The 14,667-nt window shown below is 49.7% G+C and overlaps 1 protein-coding gene across 1 annotated transcript in view; it reads left to right on the forward strand.

Annotated features, from left to right (window-relative positions):
* Positions 1–14,667, forward strand: part of CYFIP1 (cytoplasmic FMR1 interacting protein 1) — a 94,414-nt gene that overhangs the window by 12,219 nt on the left and 67,528 nt on the right. The window lies entirely within an intron of this gene.

Below are 14,667 nucleotides of genomic sequence, written 5' to 3' on the forward strand. Positions count from 1 at the left end.
AATGGTGGCAAAGGGGATATGGGACATTTGGGGCAGCAGCAGCATGAATCAATCACATAGTAGAGAATGATCATAAAAACACTAGCTAGTAGTTATTAAGCACTTCTGTGTATTCGCCACTGTTATTTAGACCAAGTCTGTACATTGTTTTTGTTTTTTTTTTTTTTTTTCTGTGGTACGCGGGCCTCTCACTGTTGTGGCCTCTCCCATTGCGGAGCACACGCGCAGGCTCAGTGGCCATGGCTCACGGGCCCAGCCACTCCACGGCATGTGGGATCTTCCCGGACCGGGGCACGAACCCGTGTCCCCTGCATCGGCAGGCAGACTCTCAACCACTGCGCCACCAGGGAAGCCCTGTACCTTGTTTTTAAGAAATAATGCTATTGCACACTTAATAGACTACAGTATAGTGTAAACATAACTTTATATGGTCTGGGAAACCAAAAACCTTTATTTGCTTTATTGTGATGGTCTGTAACTGAACCTGCAGTATCGCTGAGGTATGCGTGTACTCACCCTGTCAGCTTTGTAGTAGCCTGAAAATGTTTGTTTGCAAAAACTCTTACCTCTTGATGACTTTTTAATTACCAAAGTGGGGGTGGGGGGTGGGGATGTAGACAATTAGAACTATTCAGGAAGGAACTTTGAATAGGTGGCCTTAGGGCCCGGTGGCTGCAGGCAGAGCTACTAGCTGCTGCCTAACCCCCAATCACTGACAAGGCGGTGATTACACATTTAGGCTCAGCCTGAAACCTGAAATCTCACATATATGTATATTAAACTGTTCGTTGTGGGCGATTCCTTAATGTGCAGAGGCACGGAAAATGTTGAATAGTATATGAACCCTCAACAGTGGTCTGGGCTCACCTGTAACCCCTGCCCACACCGTGCTGTTGTGAAGCAAGTCCCAGGAGCACTGTCTCACCTGAGTCATAAACAAACACTTCATTCAGTACATGTCTCCAAGAGAGAGGAGTTCTACTTAAAAACATCAATGCTCTTGGAGTTTTGCTGCTTTTTTCTGGGCCAGAGGTGGAAATGGTTTTGAGTTTTTAAAGACCTCTCGCTATTTTGTGTAAGCTGGTTTCTTCAGATCCTAAAAATCTGGGAAGTGTAAAATTATTAAGTAATTGAAGCTAAACATTTGGAGTGTATATATATTAAACAAAGCCCACCATTCTGCAGTGGTCTGAAGCATTTGATTATAGAACGAAAATGATCACTTCTGAGGGCTGATTTGCCTGAGGACGCGTGGTCCCTGGCCCAGATCTCCGATAGGTCTGTCAGAAGTTTTCTTTAGGAGTGCAGGACTCTGGGCAGACAACAGGGGTTTCCAAGGCAGTTGATCTGATCGGAAAGATGCGTTTCACTCTGCGGTGGACGCAGGTGTGTAACTTGCTCTGCGTCACAGCAGTGAGGCTTACCGAAACACCTGCAGTCACGGACGCATCTGTTTTCAACGTTTTTCATTCCCTTTCCCTTATGTTCACAAAAAGTTTTCAGAGAGATATTCCATTTTTTACTCTTTTTAAATAATTTCAACCTTACAAAAATTGCAAAAATGAAAATAATACAAAGAACACATGACAAAACTCTTTTACATCAATTTGAGGCCCTTCATCCCCCAGTGCCTGTGTGTATTTCCTAAGGATAAGGATATTCTCTTACATACCCACAGAACCATGACCAACCCTGGCCCTTTATAGAAAATGTTTGCTAATCCCTGTCCTAGAGAATCCATTGCACATATTAATGTGCAAGAGTTTTCCTCACAGTTTACAATAAGAAACACCCCGTTATAGGGAGCTTCAGGAGACAGCACACAGACTGGTTCATTCGCTCAGTGGAATAGTATGCGTCTGTCAAAACAGCACTTCAGAGCAGCACGTGACAGTGTGTGGATGCCTCTTAGTAATAGCAGTGAAAAAAGTGAGTCAGGCAATTACGTATATTGATAGCATAATATCCCTTTTATAAAGACAATTTTAAAAGTGCCTTTTTGCGAATATGTATAGATGAGGTGCAGCTTGTACAAAAGAAGGCAGGGGATTGATGCCCAGGTGGAATTTGCTGTATATCACAGGCAGGACCCTGGCTTTTGTTGTGGACAGGTGGTTCACCTGTCTTTATGGCATCATTTTAACATAACAAGGTGAGAACGGGCCAGGGTCTAGGAACTATTATGCATCTGAGGTCCAACAAAAAAATTCCTAACATCAATCAGTTACTGAACTTTTTATGGATCTCAATATTACTTTTAAGTTAATTCTTTGAGATTACCTGCTGCCTCAGAACTGTTTCTCAGACGGGCGATTGTTTGACTTCTGACAGAGGGTCAGCAGTTTGCTCAGGCGGGGGCTGTGCGTTAGAAACTGCTCCCTTCTCTGGTTGGCGCTGGCACAGTTCTTCCTACTTGGTTGGGACTGGCACAGTTCTTCCTACTTGGTACATTTATAAGTGAAAGAGGGAATTCCAAAGGCAAAAGGCTGAAAAGTTGATATGGTAAAAATTTTAAACTGAGGTTTCAAAGAAAAAAGTAAGTGACATAAGAAGGCAAGTAGTGTGACCTGGGAAAATTTTTTGTAGCAACTTTCACACAGTTTTAATGTCTTTAATAAAGAGGTATAGTTGAGTACTTGACATTGATTAGGAAAATACCGAGATTTCAAAGGACAAAATAACAAGAAAACAAACCAAGCTGGCAAGTCACAAAAGAAAGAAAAAAAAGGGTTACTGTATAAAAATTTGTTCAACTTTAATAAGAATAAAAGTAATGCAAATTAAAAGAACATTTAGATGCGGTTCCACTTATTAAATTGTAAAAATGCAAGTGATCCCTGGATGTTGTGATGAGGTGCCATGCTGGTGTCTGGCGGACCCTGTGGGAGGGCACCTCACCTGAATCCACCTGTAACTTTTTAAAAATTGAGAAATAATTGACATACATTATGTTAGTTTCAGATATAATGATTTGATATCTGGATATATTGTGAAACGATCACCACAGCATGTCTAGTTAACATCCATCACTTTACGTAGTCACAAAAAAATTTTTCTCTTGTGATGAGAACTTTTAAGATCTGTTTTCTTAGCGACCTTCAAATATGCAATACAGTGTTATTTACTGTAGTCACCATGCTGTACATTACATCCCCATGACTTATTTATTTTGTAACTGGGAGTTTGTACCTTTTGACCACCTTTACCCAGTTCTCTCACTCCCTGCCTCTCACACCACCAAGCTATTCTCTATGAGTTTTGTTTCCTTCCTTCCTCCCTCCCTCCCTCCCTCCCTGCCTCCCATCCCTCCCTCCCTGCCTTCCTTCCTTCCTTCCTTCCTCCCTTTCTTTTTAAGATTCCACATACAAGTGAGATAATACAGTATTTGTCTTGCTGTGCCTAACTTATTTCACTTAGCATAATACATGTCTTGGCTACTGTAAATAATACTACAGTGAATATGGGGTGCAGATATCTTTTTGAATTAGTGATTTTGTTTCCTTTGGATAAATGGCCAGAAGTGGGATTGATGGATCATCTCCTGCAGCTGTGAAGACATTCATGCGATTTAAGAATCCCCTCCTGGGACGTGCTGCCGAGGAAGTCATCTGGAAACACCGTCGTCCCTAGCTATCCGCCGGGAGTTGGTTCCAGGAGCTCCCGTGGATACCAAAAATCCACAGATGCTCAAGTCACTTATATGAGATGGAAGTTGTACCATGAATACAGTCAGTCTACCATATCCCCAGGTTTTGCATCTGTGGATACAGAGGACTGATTATACTGGACCTTTCTGCCCAGATACGGTCATCTTAGGCTTTTCTCTAGAAGGTAAAAATTTGTTAAAAGGCTCACGTGAAGGGAAGGCTTAGAAGGACTGCTGGGTCGGAGTTCTTGGTGAGCATTTATGAGGCTGTGTAAGCAAGGATGAGGCCACCTTCCGGTATGGAGTGGCGCTGGTGATGGAGCCTGGGCAGGCAGCGTCTAGGTCTGTGTGCGGGGACCCAGGCCTTCCCTGCGGTGAGCTGGGGAAGTGTCCGCCCCTGGCAGGCCTGTGTGCAGGATCACTCTCCCTCTTTCTGGGCAGGAAGCGGCCCTGGTGTCACGGTGGATGGAGAGCCCCCAGCCTAGTCGGGAGGTTGGTGGCACCCTCTCCATGGTGTGACCACCCCCCAGTGCCAGAGACCGCCGAGCTTGGCTCCATCCTAGAAGGAACACGCTGAGCTGCTACTGTCATCTCCCCTCGTGTCTTAAACATGCACTGGATTCTGTGTGAAAGATGAAGACCACCGGAGTCACAAAGAAATGGTCAGGCATTAGTAGACCAGAGGGATCCCAGACCTTGGGGGAAAACAAGCCCCCCCGCCGCCCCAGGAGAACCCACCCCGTCCCAACCTCCATCCCACAGCAGTGCGTCCAGCTCTGTGGGGCTCACCTGTGTGCTTGGTGCGTGGCCGCCGCAGCTGTGGAGCATTTCCGTTCCCCAGGGACCCGCTGGGGGTGGCAGGAGTGGCAGGGCACAGCGCAGAGGTGTCAGGCTGGGCCCGTGTGGGCACTGCACACTGCGAGGGATTGAGAATTTACTCTGGCCTCCTAGGTCCATGTCCGTCTTTTGTTGATTGATTTATATTTGCATCAGGTTCATTTTTCATACAAATCTCAGGAGGCATCCCAGTTCGTAAAATAGATAAACACGGGGCTACTCTGCCTTGCCATCGTGGGGCACCCCGGAGTTCCAGGGAACATGGTTTGAGAACCACAGCTGTAAGCATATAAGCAGGAGAGCAACAGGATCAGAGTCCTAGTTTAAAAGGAATGAAACAGGAGCGTGGCAGGCTTGAGGGCGGCATAGGAGCTCTGGGTTGGGAAGAGGCCGGGCAGGCCGCCCGGGGAGGAGGCGTTCAGGAGGCAGAGACACCGCTGTGTCTTGGGAAGACCCTGTCCCAGGTCTGCAGACTGAGGCTGAGGGCACGGGAGAGTAGTGTCAGGAGGGAGGGGCTGACAGGCTCAAGACTCCTCTGCGGGCTCTGTCTCAGACTTCACCTATTGTCTTGATTTTCAGGCAAACTCGATTTTTGTTTTTCTGTTGATGCAGCAAAATTGTTTTGAGGTAATTGCAGAAGAGACCAGTGCTGCTTTCGAGAATGGAATTTAAAATTTTTGTGCAATTTGCATTTCTTCAGTAGTAAAGCTGGGCAGAAGATGGTGTTTGCTTTTTAATTTTGAAGTTTTTGCCTAGAGATCATAGCAACCCCATTCTCTCTCCCCACCCCACTTGATCTGGGGAAAGAGGCTGGAGTTGGAAAAACGTGTTGTTTTAAAATGCGAGAGAGAAAGGCACAGTTGAATAAAGTATGCTTCTCTTCCTCAGATGATTTATTTTACATGTGAACAGATTGCACAAAAAATTGGATGTTTGTACTTTTCTGGGAAGTACTGTTATTTGTATATATAGAAGAGGAAGAAAATCAATGTGCGTCCTGTGCATGTTAGCAGAAACATTTCGTAGTTTGTTGTGGTTTGGTTATGCTGTGGGGTTTGACAAGTGAAATACTGTCTAGTTGTAAAGTAAAAAATATTACAAGTTTGGAGATGCTGAGGAGACCCTCTTCCCAGAAAAAACACCCTCGTGGCTCAGGTCACGTGGGCTTGAAGGGTGGCATTGACACACAGGCAGTGCTGTCACTGTGGTGCCACAGTCAGGACATCTGAATGGGCATCTGAACCATGAGTTCTGCATTTTCCCTCCTGTGGTTTTGCCATGTTTTGCAACCTTGGTGTCGAGCTGCCTTGGCAGTTCTATTTTAAAGCTTACCGGGTCTGTACAGAATGCCTGCTTGCTGGCTCTTGGCTGGGATGCACCCTGACTTAGCTTTGCGTCTGACCCCGGGCCCCGTCTGTGCTGGACGCCCTCCCTACCTTTGTATGGCGCTCACACAGCCTCCTGCCCGCCCTGCCCTGTCTGTCTGGCCCAGCATGCCCCCTGGTCTCCAGTTCCTGGCCCATGGGTTGGCATCCCCCTGCTTCAGCCCTTTCTTGGGGCATCCAGTTGCCAGCTCCTGCTGCCTGACCCTCCAGGGCCTCAGGGTCAATTTTTAGTCCCATTTATGAGCTGGGTCCACATCCTACCCCCACCCCCAGTCTGGTTCCCAGCCCCTGGAAGCCTACTGTTTATTAATAGGCACATACCTAGTGTAACAGTTTTCATTGCATTTCTGTTTTCATGGACAGTAAATTAAGACCTTGCCTTGACGAAAGTGATAGATTCTCTGAAACTATGTGCCAAGTTCTTTTATGGGTGTGTAAGACCAGTTGGATTTAAATGCTTGATTTGTGGAAGATTTAAATTCAGCTGCTTTTGGGAACAGAAGTAACCAGAAACCGAGTTTGCTTGCTTAACTGCTTGTTCTGAGCTGTTTCTCTTAGTGTTTTTAACCCAGCCTTCTAAATGGTCACCCTCCTCGACCTGATGTCCCTTCACCACTGGGCTCCACCCTTTTTGCTATTTATTTATTTATTTTTTCCTTTTTGCTATTTATTTATTCTTGCTCTTTGTTTTTACCTTAACCGCTGATAGATGAATGTTCTCTTCCAAATACATGCAAGTTATTCAGCCAGAAAATGTTTTAGCTATTTTTTGTTTCCAGAGCAGTACTAGAGGTATAGATGGTCATAGAAAATAAATACATCTCCACGGTGATAGAAGTTTATCCTCTAATCTGGCAAAACACAAGGCCCCCCTCCGTGGCCCATGTCCTGTACCAGGCTGGTCCCCACAGGCAGTGCGGACTGAGGTTGTCGGGGCCTGGAGGAGGCCTTGTGTGTGGTTGGCAGAGGTACATCAAGGGTCTGAACCAGGCCTGGACCCTTCAGGAGTGGACGCCTCCGGACACTGCACTCTCTGGGGCCTTCACAGGGAGTCTGGACCGTGGACTCCTGAGGGCGCCCCTCCTCACTACCCCCACCATCTGTCCTTGCACCTCACCTTTGATGTCTGTCTCCTAAGGTACCTTTCTTGTCTTGCGCTTTTGTTTCATCTTGTCTCTGCAGCCAGTGTTCTGATGGGGAGCCTGTGTTCTCCCAGTGATCTTGGGTTATTGAAAACAAACACATACACACACACACACATACTTTTTTTCTCTTTTCCTTTTAATCTCTTGGTGCCACCCATGCTACCAGGTTGAAAAATTAGTCTCTCCGCTTTAATTTCTATTAATTCTCTGCAGCCTAGCCTAAGTGTTCTTTTTTTATTTTTAAAAATTGTTGAATTATGTAAGGACTCATTGTCTGTTATTACCTTTTAACTGAATTGCCAGCAAACAGAGGAGGCTTCCCTTTCGTCCTGCACAGAAACAGGGAAAACGATCAGATCATATGCTCATTCAACAACAAAAGTCCTGTTATCTGCTGTTCTCGGTTTTGAAGTGTGTGGTGGCTGCTGTGATTCACAGAAACCAGCCTACCTTCTCCCTGGGCTGTTCACCGCAGCCCTTCCCCATTCCCAGCGCTGTTCTCTCGACCCCAACAGCTGCTCTGGGGTTCGGCCTCTCGCTGCCCTTCTCCTGCCCTCAGGCCTGGCCGGCTTCTCTACCGCTGTAATCTGCCTGTGTCCTCGGCCCAGGTGCACACGGCGCCTGGCGCTGGGGTCACGTTGGCTCTGCCCTGCTCTGTGGCTGTGTGGCTCTGTGCATTGCCCTGATCATCTGTCAGAGTGTGACGACCCCACCCTGAGGGTGACTGTGCGGATGACTTGTTGGGAAGTTGTAGGGTGATCTAGGCTGAGGGGTGGATGGTGCCACGTTGGGGAGAAAGGGGGGCAGCAGCCGTGGGGTCTCTAGCCCGGCACTGGGAACCTTGACCTCCTGCCCACCTGAGGTTGCCTGACCCCCATCTGTGGTCCCCTGAGCCCACTTGGGGTTCTCTGATGCCTGCCTGTGGTGGCCACCTGAGGTTCAAAGGGTGTCTTCCTTGGGCCTTAGCTCTGGTCACACATCGGCTCCAAGTCCAGGAAGAGTGCGCCCAGCTCACTCTGCTTGTGAGCTACGCCAGAAGCATTGTCTAGGTGCTGGTCCTGGGTGGAGTGGGGTTGGGTGCCCCTCCATGCAGGGGTCCATGTCATGGCAGGAGAGGCGAGGTCCCCTTACGGAGGCAGGATTTCAAAGACCCTGCCCTGCACAGAACTGAGCCAGAGTTTCGGTTGCAGGATGGTGTGTCAGCTGAGTCAGAAGAGGCCCCTGGGCCCTGGGAGCCCCTCACCCAAGGGCAGGGGGCGGGGAGCATAGGAGGAGGAAGCAGCTGGGCCCTGGGGTCTCGCTGGCTGTGAGTGTTGCGGTGTGTCACAGCACAGCATCCCTGCATCTCGGCCCTACCGGGGAAGCTTGCCCACTCTCCACCTCTCCAGCTCACAGGCGTGGGCACACCGTCTGAGTGCCAGGGCCCTGCCGTGGGGCCCCAGGACACTGCCCGCTAAAGGAACAAGCAGGGTGGGTGGTGGTGCACAGGGCGGGTGAAGTGCTACCAGCTCAGAGCTCTGGCTTTCCGCTCGCCCACCCTACCTGTGGGGAAGTTGCTGAGGAACTGTCCAGAGTACGCGTGTCCCCTGAGCCCTGGGGATCCCTTAGTCAGGGACACTCCAGCAGCAGCAAAGTGAGATCAGCATGTCTTTTTTTTTTTGGCTACACCGTGCGGCATACAGGATCTTAGTTCCCCCTACCAGGGATTGAACCCGTGCCCCCTGCAGTGGGAGCGCGGAGTCTTAACCACTGGACCGCCAGGGAAGTCCCAGTGTGTCCTTTTTTGAAATCTTTATTTTAAAAACACGTAAACTTGCAAAATGAATTTGTTCATAGCTTGTTAAAAGGCAGTTCCGCTGACATATTTAAATTCATTTTTATAACTTGACAAGCCGTAGGGATCAGAAACAGGGTTAGGAACTGCTGCTGAAAGGAATCAGTCAAGGAAGAAAAAGCCTGGCTTTTATGTTGTTGGGTGGACAACGTCTGTTTGCAGTTGTTTCACCCCCAGGGGGAGGAAGGATGGGTGTTGCGGGGGGGGGGGGTCACAGACCAGAAGTGCTGATGCTGGTACTTTCAGACTGAGGCCCGAGTGGGTCAGCTGGTTTTTGCTCTCAGCAGTCTTTTTCTGCATCGAGCCTGTCTTGTTTTATGATCAGAAAAAACACCAGCACGGGGATGGTTTTCGTGGCCAGTCAGCAGAAGGGTGTAGGGACCCTGTCTGGGAGACTCTGCTCTACCTGACCTTGGCTGTGTTAGTCTGGGCAGCTTAGGCAGACTCCCTCACAGTGTGGGAGGCTGGAAGTCTGAGATCAAGGTGTCGGCAGGGCTGCTTCCCTCCGAGGCGCCTCTCCTTGGCTTGCAGACGGCCGCCTTCTCGCCGTGTCCTCACGTGGCCTCCCCTCTGTGCCTGTGGTCACATGCCACCCTGCTGTGACCAGGCCCCAAGCTGTGGAGCCGTATGAGCTCCTTTGAGCTGAGCCAGAGGAGACAGAAATGTAATCAAGTTGTTAAACCGTAAGCTCCCGCATGGCAGCACGGGCAGGTTTGAGTGCGTTCCAAATGTGTTACTTTAGTTATGCTCTTGGGCTTTGGCACCAGTGGAAGCCCGCTGCAAAGGCATGTGGGTCCTTCAGATGTAGTTGAGGCTCTGTCCCAGGGCCTTGCAGTGACCAGACACACAAGGCCCCTGTGTCGTGCTGGGAAGGAACCCCAGTGGGCCCGACGTGAGGCTGGGAGGAGGGGCCGGCGAGGCTCTGGGTCTGGGTGGCAGCAGGCACAGGGAGGGAGCGTGGGCCACCCCTGATGAGGGGCGGCCGTTAGAGATAGAGAAAAGTAAATGGATTTAAAGGGAATTCTGAGCTGTCAAAGAAGAAGGCGAGATGGAGACTGAGGACTTGAACTCGGAACTGGCAGTTTCAGGTTTTCTCAACAGGTGAGGCAGAGGCCGGGCAGACGTGCATTTGTGGAAGATGCACAGGTTGGAGAGTCGCGGGGGTGCCCGTGGCCCTGGAATTGGGTGTTTGTAGGGGGTGTTCCTGACCGAAAAACATGGGGAGGAAAATGGAGCAAATAAGAGAGAGCCTCTGTGAGTGACGACAGGGCCTTGACCCGTAGTCCACATGAAGCTTAAAAGATGCTATGAAAGAATGTTCAACAACGTCAACGTTTTTTGGAAGTTGGAAGGGAAAAGTAGCTTACAAAACAGCTTCTATCATCTTGTTTCTGTGAGAAATCAGGGGATTATGGATAATTTCTTTTACCTTTCTGTATTTTCTGATTTATCTACAATAAATATTGCTAATTTTTTGCTCCTATTTTTTTTTTTTTTTTTTTTTTTTTTTGCTGTACGCGGGCCTCTCACTGTTGTGGCCTCTCCCGTTGTGGAGCACAGGCTCCGGACACGCAGGCTCAGCGGCCATGGCTCATGGGCCCAGCCGCTTCGCGGCATGTGGGATCTTCCCGGACCGGGGCACGAACCCGTGTCCCCTGCGTCAGCAGGCAGACTCTCAACCACTGCGCCACCAGAGAAGCCCACTCCTAATTTTTTAATTGTAGTAAAATATACATAACATATAAAATTTGCCATTTGAAACGTTCACACTGTTGTGCAGCCATCACCACCGTCCATCTCCAGAACTTTCCCCATCTTCCCGAACTGGAACTCTATGCCCATTAGACAGTAACTCCCCAGTCCCCGCCCCTCCAACCCCTTGGTAACCACCGTTTTACTTTCCTTCTGTGAATTTAGCTCCTCTCATGTGAGTGGAATCGTGCAGTATTTGTCTGTGACTAGCTTATTTCCCTTAGCGTGTCTTCAGGGTTCATTCATGTTGTAGCATGTGTCAGAATTTCCTTCCTTATTAAGACCAGATAATATTCCACTGTATATATAAAACACAACAAAGAAAAATATCCTTACACATTGATTGGAAATAAGTCGAACATTTGACATTTTTCCTAGGATGTGACTCAAGTGTGTCACAGAGGCTTTCTGCAACCCTCCTGCACCAGTTCCGTACCTGGGTTCTCCTGGACTGTCCTGGGCAGAGGTGGGGGAGGGAGGGCGTCCCGCAGGCACTGGGCAGACAACCAGGGCGGCCTGTCATGTGAGCTGTGTGGCTGTCCCAGGGTGGTTGGCCCGACCAGTTTTTCTCGTTGACCCGCGGGGGTGGGAGGCACAGAGGTGAGGCCAAGCAGCCCTGAGGGGCCGCAAGATCATTGCGGGGCAGCCTGGCCCCTTGGAGGCCAACAGCTTTGAGGTGCTGTGTGTGGGCACCACTGGGGCCCCGCACTGGCTCTGCAAGGCAGTGACCAGGTTGAGGACGTGGCGCTATGCATCCCCTGTCCTGGGCGTGTGTCTTTTCTTGAGCATGTGGAACAGGAAGTTGTGATGATAGAAGGAAGTTGGTAATGGAAGGAAAAAGTTTTCATTATTTTGAAAAATATCTGCTACATTTAAAATTCGTAGTTAGCACCGTGCTGTCGGGAGGGGTGTTCTGTGAACCGCCGTCAGGCCCCGTGGCTCCCTTGGTGTCTGTCCTGTGTGTCCTGCTGATCTCCTGTTGCTGGCTGAGAGCTGCTGTTGTCTCCAGGGTGGAGTTACTTCTCCTTTCGGTGCCATCAGCGTTTGCCTGGTTTGCACTCTCTTGTTAGTGCATCCACCCTGAGCGTGGTTCTGTCTCCTTGCTGAATGACCTTCTGTCGTTATGCAGCCCCATCTTTATCCCTGGTAACTTCCTGCTCTGAAGTTGGCTTTGTCTGACACTCAAGTAGTCCAGCTTCCTTTTCTTGCACAGTTTCTCTTTCCCCCTTTTACTGTCAGCCTACCTATGTCATTATGTTTTTGTTTTTTTGCGGTACGCGGGCCTCTCACTGTTGTGGCCTCTCCCATTGCGGAGCACAGGTTCCGGACGCGCAGGCTCAGCGGCCATGGCTCATGGGCCCAGCTGCTCCACGGTATGTGGGATCCTCCTGGACCGGGGCACGAACCCGTGTCCCCTGCATTGGCAGGTGGATTCTTAACCACTGCGCCACCAGGGAAGCCCTAGAGGCTCATTTTCTTTTTTAATTTATTTTATTTTTGGCTGCATTGGGTCTTTGTTGCTGCGTGCGGGCCCTCTCCAGTTGCGGCGAGCAGGGGCTACTCCCCGTTGCGGTGCGCGGGCCTCTCATTGTGGTGGCTTCTCTTGCTGCAGAGCATAGGCTCTAGGCCCGCGGGCTTCGGTAGTTGTGGTTCGCAGGGTCTAGAGCGCAGACTCAGCTGCTGTAGCGCACGGGCCCAGTTGCTCCGAGGCATGTGGGAATCTTCCCGGACCAGGGCTCGAACCCGTGTGCCCTGCATTGGCAGGTGGACTCCTAACCACTGCGTCACCAGGGAAGCCTCGAGGCTCTTTTTTTTTTGGCGGTGCGCGGGCCTCTCACTGTTGTGGCCTTTCCCATTGCGGAGCACAGGCTCCGGACACGCAGGCTCAGCGGCCATGGCTCACGGGCCCGGCCGCTCCGTGGCATGTGGGATCCTCCCGGACCGGGGCACGAACCCGTGTCCCCTGCATCGGCAGGCAGGCCCCCAACCACTGCGCCACCAGGGAAGCCCCATAGTTCTCTTATATACTACGTTTCTATACACTGAATACTCCGTCAGACAATATTTTCATTTTTGCTTTCAGCCACCAAACATCTTTTAAAGACCTCTAGAGGAAGCTGTCTACTCTGTTTACTCACTGTTTACCCTTTCTCTTGCTTTTGCTTTTTATGTCCCAAGTTTCCTTCTGGTATCATTTCCTCTGAACTTATGTTCACCTGCTGTCTATGAATCCTTTTGATTTTCCTTCATCTGATAATGTCCTTATTTCATCTTCATGACACTTCTTTTTCAACCTAAAAAGTGTCTTCTACTTCTTTAGGTCCCCCTGGTTTCTGGGGAGAGGTCGAACGTGGTCTCTAGGTCATGAGCCACTTTTCTCGGGCTCTTTTTAAGATATTTTTTTCATTGCCTATTTTTCAGCAGCGTGACTGTGATGTGTCTGGGTAGGGATTTCTTTAGTTTATCTTGTTTGGGGTCTGTTGAGCTTCTTGAATCTGCAGATCAAAGTTTTGCCACATTTGCAAAGTTTTCAGTCATGTTTTCAGCTGTTTTTCCAGCCATGCCCACTTTGCTCCCTTTCTTGCGCTCTGATGAGACTGTTAGACTTTTTCTCTTGTCCCAAAGGTCCTAAAAGCTCTTCATTCTTTTCAGTCTTTTTTCTCTCTGTCATTCAGATTAGATCATTTCCATTGCTCTGTCTTCAAGTTCACTGAATCTTTCCTCTGCTTTTAAGCTCATATGGGGAGTTTTTAAAATTTCAGTATTGTATTTTTTAGTTCTGAATTTCCATTTGGTTCTTTATATCTTTATTTATTTATTTGCTGTCTTTCAGTTTTTTTGTTCAGTTCAGGAGTGCTATGTTTGTTTAGAGCATTTTTATAGTAGGTGCTTTAAGTCTGGTAGATAGTTGTAGCATCTGTTATTTTGGTATTGGTATCTGTTGCTCATCTTTTCCAACAGGGGTTAAGACACTACTGGTTCTTTGCTGAGTAGTTTGGATTGCAGCTGGACATTTTGGATATTATAGTATGAGACTCTGGGTCTTGTTTAAATCCTAGGAAAATGTCGGTGTTTCCATTTCCATTTCCAAACAAGGCAAACAACCTCGTTTGATTTAGGTGCAGTTCTGACCTGCCCTCTCTGGGTTATGGTTCCGTGTCAGTTCTTTGGTGCCTCAGCCGTGCCATTGGATTTGGCCTGTGTGTGCCTCCTGTGGCTGTCTGGGACCTGGCCGTGGTCTCAGGGCTTGGGGTGTCAGGATCAGATCCACGCAGCTTGGGGGTGGGCCTGACATTCATGAGCAACTTTGGGGGCTTGCTCTTCCAAGCTTCTTCCTCTCCACACTGGCCTTGGGGCTTTCCAGGGGCCTGGGGTTCCCTTGTTGGTCCTCTAACCAGTACGCCTGGGCTTTGGAAGCCTGCCCTGCCGTACACTTCCACGCCCATGCCTTGCCTGGGGCCCAGTTGCTATAGGTGGAGCAACTGGGTGCTTCTTCCTTCCGTGTTCTTGTCCAGCCTGCTTGCTGCTCTTTCCATCTCGGAATGAACGTAGCTTCCCATGTAGCTGCCCCGCGCAACCTGTCTGAGGTCAGAGCTACCCCAGGATCCTGCCAGGGGCGGAGCTGCTTGGTGTGCCCGTCTGGAGTCAGAGCTCGTCCCTGAGTCCTGTCCAGGGTCACAGCAGCACTCAGCGGAGGCAAGCTGGAGTGAGCTGACTCCTCTCTCCTGGAGCTGGCGTAGCCGTGGCAGGTGAAGTCCGTCTCTGTTGCTGTGCTTCTGTCTGGCAGCTGCAGAGTCCAGGCTCTCAGGCCTCTGCCAATAGTCCTTCCCTATTTCCTCCCCTTGGCCGCCGGCCCTCACCTCATTGGGCGCTGCAGGCTGCCCTGTATTCCTGGAGGCAGGGCTCTGGCCTCATCCATCTCTGTCCCTATTGTGTGGCCCTGCTTGGAGGACGCACCTGGGAAGCGCCACTGGCAGGGAAGCACCATCGGCCCCTGGAGGCAGACATGGTACTGGAGGAGCTGTTCCCACCTCCAGCTCAGTGAGGGGTTGCCAGTCCCTCACGGAG

The sequence above is a fragment of the Phocoena phocoena genome, chromosome 7 (assembly GCF_963924675.1).
Source record: "Phocoena phocoena chromosome 7, mPhoPho1.1, whole genome shotgun sequence".
NCBI lineage: Eukaryota > Metazoa > Chordata > Mammalia > Artiodactyla > Phocoenidae > Phocoena > Phocoena phocoena.